We start from the raw sequence: 18,698 nt of genomic DNA on the forward strand, positions 1-18,698 counted from the left end.
GTTGTTGTTCACTGCTGTATCCTTAAATATGGGCCAATGCCTGACCCATAGTAGGTGTTTCATAAATATTTTCAACTGAATGAATGGATTTGTAGATCGTGTGTTTTGTAGTCTTATTGCATTGGTTAGATATGACCTCCAAGGGAGTGTCGAATAATAACAATGATATCCTTCCTAGTCTTGTTCTCGATGTAGTATTTCCTCATGTGGTTTGTTTGATGTTTGCCTCTACAAAACAAAAATTTGTGGTTTCCTGCTTACTTAAAAATGTTCCATGCCCTCCTCCCACCCACCATATGGCCCTCCTTTCCCTCAGTGTCCCCAGAATAAAACATAGACATGAACTATTTGGCATCACTAGATGCCACCACTGGTTGGCATCACTTCTGGCTACCACCTTCCTTTTCCCACACCTGACTTCTTGTGATGCCAGGCAAAGAGGTGGGGGAGGAACTTTCCCAGAGTCTTTTATGACCCTCTCCCCAACAAATATCCCCACATCCTCTTGGTTGATCCTCCTGCTAGATTCTCCTGGTATCTTCCTTACTTCCCAGTCTCCCGTGTGGACTCTAAGTTTCTTTCAGCCGTTCAACCTGCAGTTTAACTTGCAGTTTCTGACACAGTATCATGAGATTTTTGTTGTAGGAAGGAAGGAAGTCAGGACCTCAAGCAAAACTGAGCTTTCACCCACCACCTCTCAGTTTGTTTCCAGATATCCTTCCCAGAGAGTGTTTTCTGCTTTCTGCTGCTGCTGCTGCTAAGTCGCTTCAGTCATGTCCACCAGCCCACCAGGCTCCACTGTCCCTGGGATTCTCCAGGAAAGAACACTGGAGTGGGTTCTTTGCCTTCTAAGTTTCACCAAATCCTTCCTTATAGCTTCCTTATCCTGTCAAGTAATCCCAGCTGATGTATTTCATTTTAATTACATTTTTAACTGGGCTTCCCAGGAGACTCGGGGGTAAAGAATCTAGCTGCCAAGCAGGAGGTGAGGGTTTTGATCCCTGGGCAGGGAAAATCCCTTGGAGAAGGGAATGGCAACCAGTATTTTTGCCTGGAAAATCCCATGGACAGAGAAGCCTGGCAGGCTACAGTCCATGGGGTTGCAAAGAATTGGACACGGCTGAGCAACTAAACCACTGCTGCCACATTGTTAACTGTTAAGGAGTGATCTCTTTTTTAAATTTTTTAAAAGAAAGTTCTGAATAAGAAAAAAAGGTTTCAAGTTTTCAAGACTTAAAAATTTTGTCAGCCTCACCTACAGCTTTATATACATTAGATCTGGGTTTAAATTCAGATATGCAATGTGCATTAGTATGGCAAAACACTGAGAAGGGACTTCCCTGGTGGTCCAGTGGTTAAGAATCCACCTGCCAATGCAGGGGACCTGGGTTCGACCCCTCATCGGGGAAGATTCCACATGCTGCGGTGCAACTAAACCCGTGCACCACAACTACTAAAGCCCATGGGCCCTTGAGCCTGGGCTCCCCAACAAGAAAATTCACCACAATGAGAAACCCACTCATCACAACTAGAGAGTAGCTGCAAAGACTGAGGACAGCCATAAAAATAAATAAATATTGAGGAAAAAAACCCAAAACACTGAGAAGACTTAAAGCAGCTGTTTTCAAACATTTTTATCTCAGGAAACATTTATACTATTAAAACTTTTTGAGAACCCCCTAAAACCTTTTCTCTGTATGGATTATATCTGTCAATATTTACCATGTTAGAAGTTAAAATGGAGAAAATTATGTTATTTATTTATGGGTCTACTTAAAACCACCGTAAAAGCCTCTTTACATGTTATGTTAGCCAGGGTCCATTCAGAGGACAGCTATTACACAGCTAGTTGAAGAGGGAGAATGTAATGTAAAGAATTTTTAGCTTCTGGAAGGTGGTTTACTACTGAAAGAAGTAGAACTCTAAGCAGTGATCCCCCAACCTTTTTGGCACCAGGGACCAGATTCGTGGAAGACAATTTTTCCATGGACTAGGGGTGAGAGGGATGCTTTCAAGATGATTCAGGGCATTATATTTATTAATAGTGCCCTTTGTTATTATTATATCAGCTCCATCTCAGATCATTAGGCATTAGGTTCCTAGAGGTAGGGGACCTGTGCTCTAAGGCATCCTTAAAATAACAGGTGCAAAAAAAGCATCTATTTCCTCCAGCTAGAGCAAGAGTGGACATTGAAAGACCCAGAGATTACCAGAGGAAACTCCCCATGGCTGAGATTCAGAACTCCTCAGAGAGGGCATGGAGCACACATCCTGGTAGTGATGAAGCAGCTTGCCAGAGGAAAGGGCCACTGTTGATCTGTGTGTACGTGCTCAGTCAAGTCTGACTCTCTGCGGCCGCATGGACTGTAGCCCACCAGACTCCTATGTCCATGGGATTCTCCAGGCTAGAGCACTGAAGTGAGTTGCCGGTTCCTCCTCCAGGGGATCTTCCTGACCCAGGGATCAAACCTGAGACTCCTGCATTGGCAGGTGGATTCTTTACCACCTGGGAAGCCCACCAGAATCCACAAACCTTTTGCTGTGGCTCTGCAGTGTGTCTTCTGCGCCCTCTATTGGTGAAGTTTGGCATTTCATAGCTGGCAAAGGAGAGGTGTTTCCAGGGACCAGCTCTACTATCATGAAAAGGAGCAAAGAAAGGTGGATGTGTAAGAGGCAAGAAATTGATTATTATCACCAATTACCATAAATATTTGATATTTCATAAATATTTTAAATGAAAAACAAGTACAGTTTTCTTAGCCAGAGATGCTCACACTAAAGTGGAAGGTACAAGTATGAAACACTTGTTAGACAGTATGAGACAGGTCCCAACAAAAAGCTTCTCACAGAGGTTGGGCTTCTAATCAGCCTGAGGAAAGGCTTCTTGGACGGGGTGAGTCATAAGAAATTTCCAGAGTCAGCTCCATCAGTGAAAAGGAAAAGGAAAAAGGTTTGAGGAAGCATGTGGGTACTCCCCCACCTCAGTCAGACATGCAGCCCCTCAAAAGAGAACTGCTTTACTAATACAAAGGTCATCACAGGGTGGAACCACTTGTCCCCACTGGAACCACTGGCCACTCCTGACTGGACAAGCAGCAGGAAGCTGGCCCAAAGGCAGCCATCCTACTCAGGCCAGATGCAAAAATATCAGCTGGTGCAAACCCATTTACTCATGCAGAATTACTGTTGGGAGCCTGAAAAGAGAAGGAAAGTTAACTATGGGAGCTGAAACTACACGATCATAATGGAAAGAGAGGCGAGATGGGCCATAATGCATATGTATAAGCCAGAAGGTTATAAAGGAAAAGAAGCCATGAGTTAGCATAAGCAGTGTGTTAAAGAAAGAAAACGAGGCTGAGAAAGTCAGACAGCAAAGAGAAGAACAGATGTGCTGAAAGAAACTGATCATATTCCTGCTTCAACATTAGAATTAAGATCCAAAAGCTCCTGACGCTGAGGTTTCTAGCACTGCCATCCCTACGAGGGAAAATGGTGCTCTTGTTCCCAGTTTTATACTTCCCAGCAAGAGCCTTTTTTCCCTTGAATCCTTGCTGGAGTCAATCCTTGTTTCTTTTAGCCAAGAGATCTTAACTGACGTGGGCATACAGAACACATGGCACAGTCAGCAGATTCCAAATACCGTGTCTGGAAAAAGGTGGCCCTCAATTGTCCTTGAATTCCTAGTGGAGGTGGGCCAGCCTCATATATGTAATCCACTCGCATGCTGTATGCATTTCGAAGCTGGAATGATAACTCACCAAACACATCATTTGGAGAACTTTTCAAAGCTTCTTTTCTATAACTTTATCCCATTATCGACAAATACAATATTATACTAAAATAAATAAAAAACAATCTAATCTTAGCCAGCAATTGTAAACGTGGAGATAACCGGTATCTGATTTTGGATTTTTAAGTTGTAATATAACTAAATGGCTATCTAATATTCACTCAAATTAGTATGTGTTAACTACCTACTATAAGCTCAGACTGTTCTTGGCACTGGCCATACACTAATGAATAAAATAGACATGGAATTTAAACTTAAAATTTGAATGGGGGACAGTCAGTAAACACAAACATATTTCAGGTGTTAGGTCTGGGGGTAGCGGGAGTCCTGTTTTATAAATGATGGTCAGAGAAAATCTGCCCATACAGTGACATTTGTGCAGCAAATGGAAGTATAGGTGCAAGGTGGGCTTCCCCACTGGCTCAGCGGTAAAGAATCTGCCTACAGTGTAGTAGTCAGGAGACACAGGTTCTGACTCAACCTCAGACCGATTGAGTCAGAACCTGTGTTTTAACAAGATCCTAAATTTATAAATTCATTAAAGTGTGAGAAATACTAGTTGGATTATGTTAGTTAACAAAGACTCTTTGCAGCCCCAAGGACCATGGTCTGCCAGGCTCCTCTGTCTATGGGATTCTCCAGGCAAGAATACTGGAGTGGGTTGCTGTTCCCTTCTTCAGGGGATCTTCCCAATCCAGGGATCAAACCTGCATCTCCTCTTTGGCAGGTGGGTTCTTTACCTCTCAGCCACCTGGGGAGTCTTTCATGAAAACATAGGAAACCATGATTAGCGCTTGAATTTTCAGTGTAGGGTGGATTTTTCTACTTCTGCAAAAAAAACATCACCAGGATTTGGATAGAGATTGCATTGCCTCTGTAGATGGCTTTGCATACTATTGATATCTTAACAATATTAAGTCTTCCAGTCTATGAACACATTCTTTTTGATGCTATTGTAAATGGAACTTCTTAATTTTCTTTTTGAATTGTTCATTGTCAGTGTATAAAATGTATCTAACTCGGGACTTTCCCTCGTCATCCAGTGGAAGACTTCGCCTTCCAATGCAGGGAGTGCGGGTTCAATCTCTAGTAAGTGAGCCAAGATCCCATATATTTGGAAGCCAAAACATAAAACAGAAGCCATATTGTAACAGATTTGATAAAAACTTTAGAAATGGTCCATGTCCAAAAAAAAAAAAATCTTTAAGAAAATGCATCTAACTTTTGGGTTGATTTTTTTTTTTTTAATCCTGTGTCTTTTTTTTCCACTCCAAAGATTCCATTTGAAAAATGTTAGAACTAATAAGCATCTGTCAACAAAATTGATATTACATCTTCTTTTCCAATGTAGATATCTTTTAATTCTTTTTCTTGCCCAGTTGTTCTGACTAGAACGTCCTATAGAAGTGGTGAAAGTGGGCAGTCTTGTCTTATTCCTGATCTTAGAGGAAAAGCTTTCGGTCTTTGGCCATTGAGTATGATGTTAGCTTTGGGTCCTTTAAAAATGCCCTTTATCATGTGGAAGAAGTTCTCTTCTGTTTCTAGTATACCAAGTTTTTTTTTTTTTAATCACAATTGATATTCCAAATTCTTTCCCCATTTGCTAGCTTAAATCTAGATGGACACAAAAGTCTTGGGAGTATTTGAAAATGGCATGTTGAAGATGCCAGAGCCACAAAATGGGAGGAATCTTGGTTCCGAGATTTTTGCTTGGAGGATTGCAAGCAGCAATGGGGTTTGTTATTGAGAAACTTCTGTGTGTGGTCATCTACTGTAGCAACTAGCATTGCTTTAACGTATAAGCAAAACGTAATTTCCCAAATATAGTAAAAGCTCATACATATTGATGTGGAAAAAGCCAAAACCTATTGGAAAAATTAGGCAAAGGATATGAAGGATCAATGAGAGGAAAATTCAAAGGCTTTTTTGCTATTTAGTTGCTAAGTTGTGTTTGACTGTACTGTGACCCCATGAACTGTAGCCCACAAGCTCCTCTGTCCATGGGATTTCCCAGGCAAGAGTACTGGAGGGGGCTGCCATTTGCTTCTCCAGGGGAGATTTCCGATCCAGGGATCCAAACTACAGTCTCCTGCATTGTGGTATGATTCTTTACTGCAGAGCCATCAGGGGAAGCCCTCAAAAGGGATTTAGACAAACATAAAGATGTTCAAGCTGGTTTTAGAAAAGGCAGAGGAACCAGAGATCAAATTGTCAACATCCGCTGGATCATCGAAAAAGCAAGAGAATAAAGCAGAAAAATATCTATTTCTGCTTTATTGATTATGCCAAAGCCATTGACTGTGTGGATCACAATAAACTGGAAAATTCTGAAAGAGATGGGAATACCAGACCACCTGACCTGCCTCTTGAGAAACCTATATGCAGGTCAGGAAGCAACAGTTAGAACTGGACATGGAACAACAGACTGGTTCCAAATAGGAAAAGGAGTACGTCAAGGCTGTATATTGTCACTCTGCTTATTTAACTTCTATGCAGAGTACATCATGAGAAACGCTGGACTGGAAGAAACACAAGCTGGAATCAAGATTGCCGGGAGAAATATCAATCACCTCAGATATGCAGATGACACCAGCCTTATGGCAGAAACTGAAGAGGAACTAAAAAGCCTCTTGATGAAAGTGAAAGAGGAGAGCAAAAAAGTTGGCTTAAAACTCAACATTCAGAAAACGAAGATCATGGCATCTGGTCCCATCACTTCATGGGAAATAGATGGGGAAACAGTGGAAACAGTGTCAGACTTTATTTTGGGGGACTCCAAAATCAGTGCAGATGGTGGTTGCAGCCATGAAATTAAAAGACGCTTACTCCTTGGAAGAAAAGTTATGACCAACCTAGATAGTATATTCAAAAGCAGAGACATTACTTTGCCAACAAAGGTCCATCTAGTCAAGGCTATGGTTTTTCTTGTGGTCATGTATGGATGTGAGAGTTGGACTGTGAAGAAAGCTGAGCCCCGAAGAATTGATGCTTTTGAACTGTGGTGTTGGAGACTCTTGAAAGTCCCCTGGACTGCAAGGAGATCCAACCAATCCATTCTGAAGGAGATCAGCCCTGGGATTTCTTTGGAGGGAATGATGCTAAAGCTGAAACTCCAGTACTTTGGCCACCTCATGCGAAGAGTTGACTCATTGGAAAAGACTCTGATGCTGGGAGGGATTGAGGGCAGGAGGAGAAGGGGGTGACAGAGGATGAGATGGCTGGATGGCATCACTGACTCGATGGATGTGAGTCTGAGTGAACTCCGGGAGTTGGTGATGGACAGGGAGGCCTGGCGTGCTGGGATTCATGGGATCGCAAAGAGTCGGACATGACTGAGCGACTGAACTGAACTGAAAGATGTTCTCCCTGGAGGAGGAAATGGAAACCCACTCCAGGACTCTTGCCTGGAGAATTCCAAGGACAGAGGAGCCTGGCAGGCTACAGTCCATGGGATCACAGAGTAGGACACAACTGTGCAACTAACTTTCAACTTTTCAAAGATGTTCTACATCATTCATAAGAGAAATGCGAACCAAAATTATTTGGGGAAATTTTTAAAAATAAAAAATATATGGACATTGAGATTCACCTCAGTTAGCAAAAAAGTTTGAAGCACATTGTTATCAGTTTGAGTTCAGTTAGAGAAGCAAAGTCACTGTGATAACGAATAAGCAATTTTCTAGAGGAAGTAGATCTCACAGGACTGTGGGAGTTGAGGGAGAGGTCTGTGCAAAGCTGCTGCCTCTGCAGTCAGCTCATTCTGGAAGTCAGGAAGATAAGCTGGATGTGAAATGGGGAGGATGAGAACAAGCTGTAACCCATGAGGACAAGAAGTGCCCTTGTGTATTCACCCTCTGCAGGCTTGATGCTGCTGGTAACCTGCAGGAAAAGCTGGGGTCCTTTGCCATCAAGCTGCAAGCAAAGAATCTGTGAGCGAAGAATGTGAAGGAGGAGATTTGGCAGGATCTGGAGGAGCTAAGGTAGCTATGAGCCTGGATGCCTCCCTGCACCAGTAAGGTGAGCCAGCAAACCAGCATGCCTTGCAAGCTGCCCTAGTACCAGTGCACGATCCTGAGCTCCTTTTCATCTGCCTTCAAATACTGTGCAAATTTTCCTACAGGAAATAAAAATTGGGAAGTCATTCCAAGGTTGGCTGAGTTGACACCATACAAAGCCAGCACAACTAACAATGGGAAAGGTGTAGTGGAGGGACCCTCACTCACTGTTAGGAGAAACACACATTTGTTTAACTGTGCAAAACACTTTTAACCCTGCAATTCTAATTCTAGTGATTTACCCTGAAAATATACATCTAATATGGGGAATGACAAACCAAAGTTCATTCTTTGCAACATTATTTGCAGTAGCAGCACCATGAACAGTTATGTTCATCAGTAGAAGATTGGTTAAGAATCTTAACTTTACATCTGTACATTGGAAAGAACGTTCTTCTCATGGGAAGACATTAAAGACATGTTAAGTGAAAAAAGTCAAAATACAGAACAGTATATACAGGGTCATACCATTTTCATTGAAAGAGGTATTCATGTTTGTATATGTATGGAATATCAATATACTTCCATATGTATGGAAGTATACTGAAGCTATCAGTGGGAACACACTGATAACATGGTTTGCCTCCAAGAAGAGAAACTTTGTTACTGGGGGACAAAAATTGGATAGAGTATTTGACTATACAATTAAAAAAAATTATGTATCATGTGAAAGTGAAAGTCACTCATTCGTGTCTGACTCTTTGCAACCCCTTGGACTATACAGTCCATGGAATTCTCCAGGCCAGAATATTGGAGTGGGTAGCCTTTCCCTTCTCCAGGGGATCTTCCCAACCCAGGAATCGATCCCAGGTCTCCCACATTGCAGGCGGCTTCTTTACCAACTGAGCCACAAATATATTATTATTAAAACTAAGAGTTAATAGTATAAACATTTTCACTCAATGAGACTATTACATGAATTTCTTATGTTGTCTATTTCTGATATATGCCTCTTGAAAGAAAATCTTGTTATCTCTTTTCTCCACTTTATGTAAAGCACAATGTACATTTAAAACTGTCCATTAAAAATACAGTGGAAAGCCTTCTTTTAATTTTTAATTAGATGAGACATTTTTATGACCTGGTCAATAACCACTGAAGATGTACGTGGAGTCATGATAAATTGTTTAATTTGTCTAAAGGAATCTTAATATATAATTTATATATATATTCCATTAAATTACATACAGCATGGGAATACTTGGAATGAAGGAAATATGAAATATGAGGGTTTTTTTCAAACTTAAGAGAGTATTTATTTCGATCACATCCTTTTTCAAAGATCAAGTAGAAATTTACTAGATGCTTCCCTGGTGGCTCAGATGGTAAAGAATCTGACTGCAATGCAGGAGAACTGGGGTTTGATCCCTGGGTTGGGAAGATCCCCTGAAGGAGGGCATGGCTACCCACTCCAGGATTCTTGCCTGGAAAAACCCAAGGACAGAGGAGCCTGGAGGGTTATAGTTCATGGGGTTGCAAAGAGTTAGACATGACTGAGCGACTGACACGTTCAAATGTCTTTTGAAGCTTACTATGCAAACTGAGGATCTGCTCATAAGAGAATTAGTAATGATTTCACTTGAGATGATGGTGACATTGTCATGTCTTTGATTACTTCACTCTCTTGATCATTTTCCTCAAGATAACCAGGAATGAGGGGGAACGAAATATTTAGAAAGGACTAAGTGCTAACCTTAGTAAAGAAGCAAAGTTGTCTCTGGAATATTGTAATCAACTCTTATTCCATCCACTATTCAAGAAATAAAGAAATATGATGTATCAAATACAGTTGAAGCCCTTTGTGTTCCCTTCTCGTCCAACCTTCCTGATTTTGCTTTTTATTTTTACTACCTATGGATACACAGACAACACAATATGTTATAGTTATGCATGCTTTCCATTTTTTCTTAAACAGTGTTTCTGTTTAAGTATGTGTGTTTAAAGGCAAGGTATGCATGTTTAAACTTCCTTAAACTTTTTCTGCATTGAATGTTCTTTGGATTTACAATTGTGAGACACATAATAAGTACAGATGGTTGACATGTACAGTTCAGAGAATAATGAAGTGAACACACGCATGCTCTCTACCAAGCTTTGCAAAAGCCTCACAGTTCTTGTGTATTCCTCTCCCAGGATCCCAACAGAAGGACTCACTGTCTTGTCTTTTGCAACAACTCTTCCTTTGCTTTTCGTCAGTTTTACCTCACTGTGTCTGTTAAACACTATCTTTAGTTTTGTAGCTCTTTCTTCAGCAATCAATGCAAAGAAATAGAGGAAAACAACAGATTGGGAAAGACTAGAGATCTCTTCAAGAAAATTAGAGATACCAAGGGAACATTTCATGCAAGGATGGGCTCAATAAAGGACAGAAATGGTACGGACCTAACAGAAGCAGAAGATATTAAGAAGAGGTGGCAAGAATACATGGAAGAACTGTACAAAAAAGATCTTCACAACCCAGGTAATCATGATGATGTGATCACTAATCTAGAGCCAGACATCTTGGAATGTGAAGTGAAGTGGGCCTTAGAAAGCATCACTACGAACAAAGCTAGTGGAGGTGATGGAATTCCAGTGGAGCTGTTTCAAATCCTGAAAGATGATGCTGTGAAAGTGCTGCACTCAATATGCCAGGAAATTTGGAAAACTCAGCAGTGGCCACAGGACTGGAAAAGGTCAGTTTTCATTCCAATTCCAAAGAAAGGAAACGCAAAAGAATGCTCAAACTGCCGCATAATTGCACTCATCTCACATGCTAGTAAAGTAATGCTCAAAATTCTCCACGCCAGGCTTCAGCAGTAGGTGAACCGTGAACTTCCTGATGTTCAAGCTGGTTTTAGAAAAGGCAGAGGAACCAGAGATCAAATTGTCAACATCCGCTGGATCATCGAAAAAGCGAGAGTTCCAGAAAAACATCTATTTCTGCTTTATTGACTATGCCAAAGCCTTTGACTGTGTGGACCACAATAAACTGTGGAAAATTCTGAAAGAGATGGGAATACCAGACCACCTGACCTGCCTCTTGAGAAATCTGTATGCAGGTCAGGAAGCAACAGTTAGAACTGGACATGGAACAACAGACTGGTTCCAAATAGGAAGAGGAGTACGTCAAGGGTGTATATTGTCCCCCTGCTTATTTAACTTCTATGCAGAGTACATCATGAGAAAGGCTGGACTGGAAGAAACACAAGCTGGAATCAAGATTGCCGGGAGAAATATCAATAACCTCAGATACGCAGATGACACTACCCTTATGGCAAAAAGTGAAGAGGAGCTAAAAAGCCTCTTGATGAAAGTGAAAGAGGAGAGCCAAAAAGTTGGCTTAAAGCTCAACATTCAGAAAACGAAGATCATGGCATCTAGTCCCATCACTTCATGGCAAGTAGATGGGGAAACAGTGGAAACAGTGTCAGACTTTATTTTTTTGGGCTCCAAAATCACTGCAGATGGTGATTGCAGCCATGAAATTAAAAGACGCTTACTCCTTGGAAGAAAAGTTATGACCAACCTAGATAGTATATTCAAAAGCAGAGACATTACTTTGCCGACTAAGGTCCATCTAGTCAAGGCTGTGGTTTTTCCTGTGGTCATGTATGGATGTGAGAGTTGGACTGTGAAGAAGGCTGAGCGCTGAAGAATTGATGCTTTTGAACTGTGGTGTTGGAGAAGACTCTTGAGAGTCCCTTGGACTGCAAGGAGATCCAACCAGTCCATTCTGAAGGAGATCAGCCCTGGGATTTCTTTGGAAGGAATGATGCTGAAGCTGAAACTCCAGTACTTTGGCCACCTCATGCGAAGAGTTGACTCTTTGGAAAAGACTCTGATGCTGGGAGGGATTGGGGGCAGGAGGAGAAGGGGACGACTGTGGATGAGATGGCTGGATGGCATCACTGACTTGATGGACGTGAGTCTGAGTGAACTCCGGGAGTTGGTGATGGACAGGGAGGCCTGGCGTGCTGCTGTTCATGGGGTTGCAAAGAGTCGGACACGACTGAGCGACTGAACTGAACTGAAAGCTTTCTATAAACATCCCATTCTGTGTACTCTGTCACAATTGGCTTTAGTTTTAACTCAGTATTTTAGAGACATGTCTTTGTTGATACACGTAATGGTAATGCCTTCTTTTTCCCTGCTGTTTGCTATGTTCCTGTATGAATCGATCATGATTTATTCAGTCATTCTCCTGTTGATGAGTATTCAGTTATTTCTAATTCTTTTTCTGTCACAAGCAATGCCTTTGTCTGTGATTGTCTTTATGCACTTCTAGTGGAGTTTTCTATAGGCTGCATATTTCAGAGTGGAATTACTGGCTGAAGGACACATGCCTCTTTGACTTTCTAGATCTCACTACCTTGCTACCCAAAGCAGGTGTAGTAGTCCGAAGTCCAGTAGCAGTATACTGGAGTTTCTTGGGCTCTAAATGGTCGTTGACATTTTATACAGTGTTCGTTTTTGCCAGGTTGATGATGGCTGTGAAATAGTGTCTCATCACAGTTACAATATGTATTTCCTGGATTAGGGTAGAGCTTCATTTAACAAGCTCCTCATGAAGAGAAAATCATTCAGGTGTCCTCTTCTGGAAAACGTTTGTTTAAATGGTCCATCCATTTTTCTGTTGCATGGTGTTCTTCATTCCTTTGAAACAGTCCTGTATAAACTCTAGATACACACCTTTTATCAATTACATGTTATGAACATCTTGCCCCATCTTCCCCCATGGGGCCAGTCTTTTCACATTCTTTTTTTTTTAATTTGCTTTTTAATTGAAGGATAATTGCTTTACAGACTTTTCTTGTTTTCTGTCAAACCTCAACATGAATCAGTCAGTTATACGTATATCCTCTCCCTTTTGAGCCTCCCTCTCATGTCCCTCCCCATCCCACCCCTCTAGGTTGATACAGAGACCCTATTTGAGTTTCCTGAGCCATATAGCAAATTCCCGTTGGCTATCTATTTTACATATGGTAATGGAAGTTTCCGTGTTACTCTCTCCATACATCTCACCCTCTCCCCTCCTCTCCCCATGTCCATAAGTCTATTCTTTATGTTTGTTTTGCCATTGCTGTCCTGTAAATAAAATTTTCAGTACAATTTTTCTAGATTCCATGTATATGCATTAGAATGATATGTATCTTTCTCCTTCTGACTTACTTCACTCTGTATATATACTAGGCTCTAGGTTCATCCACCTCATTACAACTGACTCAAATGTGTTCCTTTTTATGGGTGAGTAATATTCCATGTGTATATGTACCATAACTTCTTTATCCATTCATCTGTCGATGGACATCTAGATTGCTTCTGTGTTTCAGCTATTGTATATAGTGCTGCAGTGAACAATGGGATACATGTGTCTTTTTCAATTTTGGGTTTTCTCAGGGTATATGCCTAGGAGTGGGATTGCTGGGTCATATGGTGGCTTTATTCCTAGTATTTTAAGGTTTTTATCTTATTTTATATATTTTCATTTTTTTTATATTTTATTCCTAGTTTTCCACATTCTTTATGGTTATCTTTCGATGTAGAGAAGCTTACTTTTTCAGGTAGTTGAATTATCCATCTCTTCCCTAAGTGTTAGTACTTTTTGTATCTTGTTTAGAAACAAGGTCTCATCTTTTCCTGGATTCTAAAAGTTTTATGTGTAGGTCTTTAATTCATCTGACATTGATTTGTTTAAACGGTGTCAAGTAGAGATTCCACTGTCTTTCTCTCCAAATGGATGACTGATTGTCCTGTCACCATTTATTGAAGAGCTTATTCTGTGCCCACTGAGATGCAGTGCTTGCTGCCATAACCCAAGTAACCCGGTGAGGATAGGTGGTTTTTTTTTTTTTGGCGGGGGGGTCTCATCCTTAGTTTGCTCATTACCTGTACCAGTCCAGCTTTCTCCTGGGCAGCACTGACATCTGCTCAGATGCTTCTCTGATTCTCAAACCCTTTTCTAGTTTTGGCCCCAGGGATTTCCCTTTCTTCCTGTGAGTTCAGTTCTGCATTTAAAGGGCATATACTTAGATTTGTTAGATTTTATCCAGTGTTTGTTTCTTTGCCTGTAGTGAGAGTTTTTTCAGACTATCTAGTTGATGATAACCTAACGATGGAAAGAGTTGTCTAGCTGATCCCCAGAACCAAATGTTTGTGATCATCTCAGTTTGAGGATACAAGGGAGAAAAGGCACAAAGTGCTTGCATATTGCATTTTTCCAACAAAAGAAAACTGACATTTTAAATAGCAGTAATGTTTGAGTATATTTTGGTTAAGGTTAATCACTCAGTCATGTCCCTTGGCAACTCCGTGGACTGTAGCCCACCAGGCTCTTCTGTCCATAGGATTCTCCAGGCAAGAACACTGGAGTGGTTTGCCATTTCCTCCTCCAGGGGATCTTCTCAACACAGGGCTTGAACCTGGGTCTCCTGTGTCTCCTGTACTGCAAGATTTTTTACCCACTGAACCAAGGAGAAGCCCTATATCTTGGTTAAAATGTCACATTAAAAAAAAATAGATATATGTATAAATCAGCAAAACCTGACCAAAACAATACTTAGATTTTCAAAGTAAAACAAAGCAATCAAGTCAAAAACAATCTGATGCTCATGCCAGTTACAGGCGGGATAAAGCCAATGAGATATAAAAGTTTTCACCTGTTATGATACAGCCTTGTGAGGAAGACTGGGCAGAAATGTGTCTGCTTTGATGGACAGCAGTGATGCAAAGCACTATAAGCATCAGTACTTTGGGCATAAACCATACAACGTGTCTCATTAAAGGTAAGAGGATTCACCGTGTTAATATTTGCAAGGAACTCAAGACAATGTATGGCATGTAGTAAGCAGTGTGTGTGAGTGGTGGTTTAGTAAAAATAAGGGGTGGAGTTACAACTGAGTCATTAGGATGATGTGTCCCGTTCCTCCCCTCACCCCACATCTAGGAAACATGGGACCCACACAGCTGAGGTATGGTTCAGAAGAGAGTAATTAACATTGTATCCATGTATAGCCAAACACATCCAGAGGTAGAAAAGGCCCTGTCCTCAGATTAGAGGTGGAAATTGGGAGAGAAACGTATCATCCCCTTTTTGTTTATTAACAAAAAATACGTCTCATTTCCTTTAAGGTCTAGTGTTGTGTGTTTTACTAGGGAAGATTTAAATGTTATTCCAGAAACTACTAGCAACATACTCCATACTCCATATTAAATCCACAGATTTAAGGGAAACTACACTTAAATTTAAGGGAATACACTTTTCATTATTCATATAACTCATAAGAATGGGCTTATTAGGTACTGTGACCTCTTCAAGACAAGGACCATATCTTTTTAATTCCTGATAGCTCAGCTGGTAAAGAATCTGCCTGCAATAAATGCTGGAGAGGGTGTGGAGAAAAGGGAACCCTCCTACACTGTTGGTGGGAATGCAAACTAGTACAGCCACTATGGAGAAAAGTGTGGAGATTCCTTAAAAAATTGCAAATAGAACTGCCATATGACCCAGCAATCCCACTGCGGGGCATACACACCAAGGAAACCAGAATTGAAAGAGGCACATGTATCCCAATGTTCATTGCAGCACTGTTTATAATAGCCAGGACATGGAAGCAACCTAGATGTCCATCAGCAGATGAATGGATAAGAAAGCTGTGGTACATATACACAATGGAGTATTACTCAGCCGTTAAAAAGAATACATTTGAATCAGTTCTGATGAGATGGATGAAACTGGAGCCGATTATACAGAGTGAAGTAAGCCAGAAAGAAAAACACCAATACAGTATACTAACACATATATATGGAATTTAGAAAGATGGCAATGACGACCCTGTATACAAGAGAGCAAAAAAGACACAGATGTGTATAACGGACTTTTGGACTCAGAGGGAGAGGGAGAGGGTGGGATGATTTGGGAGAATGGCATTGAAACATGTATACTATCATGTAAGAATCGAATTGCCAGTCTATGTCCGATGCAGGATACAGCATGCTTGGGGCTGGTGCACGGGGATGACCCAGAGAGATGTTATGGGGAGGGAGGTGGGAGGGGGGTTCATGTTTGGGAACGCATGTACACCCGTGGTGGATTCATGTCAATGTATGGCAAAACCAATACAGTATTGTAAAGTAAAATAAAGTAAAAATAAAAATTAAAAAAAAATAAAAGGAATATGTACCTGGAACAATGTATAAAAAAAAAGAGAGAACTGCATTTGATCCCTGGGTCGGGAAGATCCACTGGAAAAGGGATCGGCTACCCATTCCAGTGTTCCTGGGCTTCCCTTGTGGCTCAGCTGGTAAAGAATCTGCCTGCAATACAGGAAACGTGTTCAATCCCTGAGTTGGGAAGATCCGCTGAGAAGGGAAAGGCTACCCACTCCAGTATTCTGGCCTAGAGAATAGGCCACGGGGTCACAAAGAGTTGGACACGACTGAGCAACTTCGACTTTCACTTAACACAAAGAGAATGTCTGGTGAAGATGAGCAGTAGGTGAATGCACTTTTATGAGACGGCTTCCCAGGGCCATGTGTGGGCTAGCGACACATCCCTCTCTTCCTGGAGGTCCCCCCATTTTGACTTAACCAGGGTCTGAATCTACTTTCAGGGACTATGCATGCAATATGTTGATATATTCAACAATTATGTGGTACCTTCCCATCACTCTATGTTCAAGAGGGGCAAAAGACATTAGGGAAGACATACAGATGACCAAGCACATGAAAAGATGCTCAAAATCACTTAATTATCTGTACTGTGCTAAGTCACTCAGTTGTGTCTGACTCTTTGTGACCCCATGGGCTGTAGCCCACCAAGCTCCCCTGTCCATGGGATTATTCAGGCAAGAACACTGGAGTGGGTTGCCATTCCCTTCTCCAGGGGATCTTCCTGACCAAGGGATTGAACCTGTATCTCTTTTTGTCTCCTGTACTGGTAGGCGGGTTCTTTACCCTGGTGCACCTGGGAAGCACTAATCATCACAAATATGCAAATCAAACAAGATACCACCTCACACGTGTCAGAATGGCAGTTATGCAAAAGAAAACAAATAACAAGTGTTGATGAGAATGTGGAGAAAAGGGAACCCTGTATACTGATGGTAGGAATGTGAATTGGTGCAGCCCCTGTGGAAAACAGTGGGGATTCCTCAAAAAATTTAGAAGTACCATATGATTAAGCAGTTCCACTCCTGGGTATTTATCCTAAGAAAACAAAACACATACACACACAAACACACAAATTAGAAAAGATATATGCACCCCTATGCTAACTGCAGTATTATTTACAATAGCCATGATATAGAAGCAACCAAAGTGCCCATCGATGGATGAATGGATAAAGAAATCATGCATATACCCACACACAATGGAATATTACTCAGCCATAAAAAGAAATCCTGCCATTGTGACAACGTGGATGGACCTAGAGGGTATGAGGCCAAGTGAAATAAGTCCGACAGAGAAAGACAAGTACTGCATTTTAATTATACATGCAATCTACAAAACAAATGAACAAAAAACAAGGAAAGAGAGTTATAGATACAGAGAATAAACAGGTGGGTTGTCAGAGGAGGGAGGAAAGAAATAGAGCAAGGAGTTTAAGAAGTAGAAACTTCCAATTGCAAAGTAAATGAGTCATTATGAAACATACACAATGTGGAGAATATAAGCAACAACTATGTAATATCTTTGTGTGGTGACATATTGTAAGCAGACTTAGGGTGATCAGTTTGAAATGGTAGAAATATCAAATCACTATGTTTTGTAGCAAGAAATAACGTACTGTTGTAGTTCAATTATACTTTTAAAACAAACTCAGTTCACTCACTCATGAAAAAAGATCAGATGTGTGTTTATCAGAAGCAGGAACTGGAGGAAGGGGCAACTGGATCAAGGCAGTCAAAAAGGCACAAACTTCCAATGTACAATGTGATAAATATATAATTCATACTGCTGTTATTTATTAAAGTTCTGAAGAGGAAATCGTGAGTTCTCTATAAGAAAAAGGTATTTTTTTGCTTCTTTCCTTTTTTATCTATGTGAGATGATGTTCACTAAACTTGAAGTCCACTAAAACTTAATGTGACAATCACTTCTTAATGTATATAAATCAAATCATTGTTGTATGCCTTAAAACTTATACCATGTTGCATATCAATCACCTGCATGCTTCAGTTGTGTCTGACTCTGTGACTCCACAGACTGTAGCCCGCCAGGCTCCTCTGTCCATGGGATTCTCTAGGCAAGAATACTGGAGGGGGTTGCCATTTCCTTCTCCGGGGCATCTTCCAGACCCAGAGATTGAACCCACGTCTCTTCCCTCTCCTGCATTGGCAGGCAGGTTCTTTATCACTAGCACCACCTGGGAAGCCCATAATACATAATTAGAATCTCTATTTTTACAGAAAGTTGCTCAGTCGTGTTTGACTCTTTGCGACCCCGTGGAATATACAGTCCATGGAATTCTCCAGGCCAAAATACTAGAGTGGGTTGCCGTTCTCTTCTCCAGGGGATCTTCCCAACCCAAGGATCAAACCCAGCTTTCCCACATTGCAGGTGGATTCTTTACCAGCAGAGCCACCTGGGAAGCCCTTATCAATTATATCTCAATAAAATTGGAAGAAATAATAAAGTACACAAGAGGACGTGTGTAGGCTCATGCAGATACTCCACCAATTTGTTGTACAAGGGTCTTGAGCACCGGCAGGTTTTGGTGTTCACAGGGGGCCGACACCAATGGATGACTGTACTGCAACTTGTAAGATAAATATGACAACACGTGCTAATTTGCTACAGTTCTGTCCAGCTTTGCAACCCCATGGACTGTAGCACGCCAGGCTCCTCTGTCCATGGGATTCTCCAGGCAAGAA

This window comes from Capricornis sumatraensis, chromosome 21, assembly GCF_032405125.1.
Source record: "Capricornis sumatraensis isolate serow.1 chromosome 21, serow.2, whole genome shotgun sequence".
In the NCBI taxonomy this organism is placed as follows: Eukaryota; Metazoa; Chordata; class Mammalia; order Artiodactyla; family Bovidae; genus Capricornis; species Capricornis sumatraensis.